This window comes from Sinocyclocheilus anshuiensis, unplaced genomic scaffold, assembly GCF_001515605.1.
Source record: "Sinocyclocheilus anshuiensis isolate Anshui unplaced genomic scaffold, SAMN03320099.WGS_v1.1 scaffold457, whole genome shotgun sequence".
NCBI classification, from domain to species: domain Eukaryota; kingdom Metazoa; phylum Chordata; class Actinopteri; order Cypriniformes; family Cyprinidae; genus Sinocyclocheilus; species Sinocyclocheilus anshuiensis.
This window is the reverse complement of record NW_015537939.1, coordinates 3,285,100-3,285,720: the sequence shown is the minus strand read 5'-3', so window position 1 is coordinate 3,285,720 and position 621 is coordinate 3,285,100. Positions and strand designations below refer to the sequence as shown.

General features: G+C 37.8%; 1 protein-coding gene across 4 annotated transcripts in view; it reads right to left on the bottom strand.

The window, feature by feature from the left end:
* Positions 1-621, bottom strand: part of LOC107662265 (rho GTPase-activating protein 24-like) — a 123,272-nt gene that overhangs the window by 11,602 nt on the left and 111,049 nt on the right. The gene's annotated exons all lie outside the window — the stretch shown is intronic.

Genomic DNA, 621 nt, shown 5'->3' with positions numbered 1-621 from the left:
TTTCAAAAGTCATCATTCACATACAGAGGGCCAGTTAAATGAAAATAGCTTGAGCTTTCTTTACTTCTTTTAGTCTGCGAAACTTTCCTTTACAACAGCAATGACAATTGGAGTTATTTGCTCACTCCTAGACACTTCAACAAACCACTTGTCAACAACCAATAAGGTCTCGGTCATTAAAGGTGAGTGGCAGAACATGCCTTTGAGTACTAAACCTCAATTACACTTCTGTGATCTGTCATTAACCCTCGACTCAAAGCCATTATTTACAATGTACAGGTGTGTTGACATCTGTGAAGGGTGCTGGGCCTGAGACGTCACATGTTTAGTCTGCTGGGGAATGAAGTGTCTGTCTTGTTTGTGAGAACAGCATGCATGGGCCATTTGAGCTGGCTCATGAAATTAAAATTAAGACTTTAATGTAGGGCTGTGCGATATGACGATATATACAGGTGCATCTCAATAAATTAGAATGTCGTGGAAAAGTTCATTTATTTCAGTAATTCAACGCAAATTGTGAAACTCGTGTATTAAATAAATTCAATGCACACAGACTGAAGTAGTTTAAGTCTTTGGTTCTTTTAATTGTGATGATTTTGGCTCACATTTAACAAAAACCCA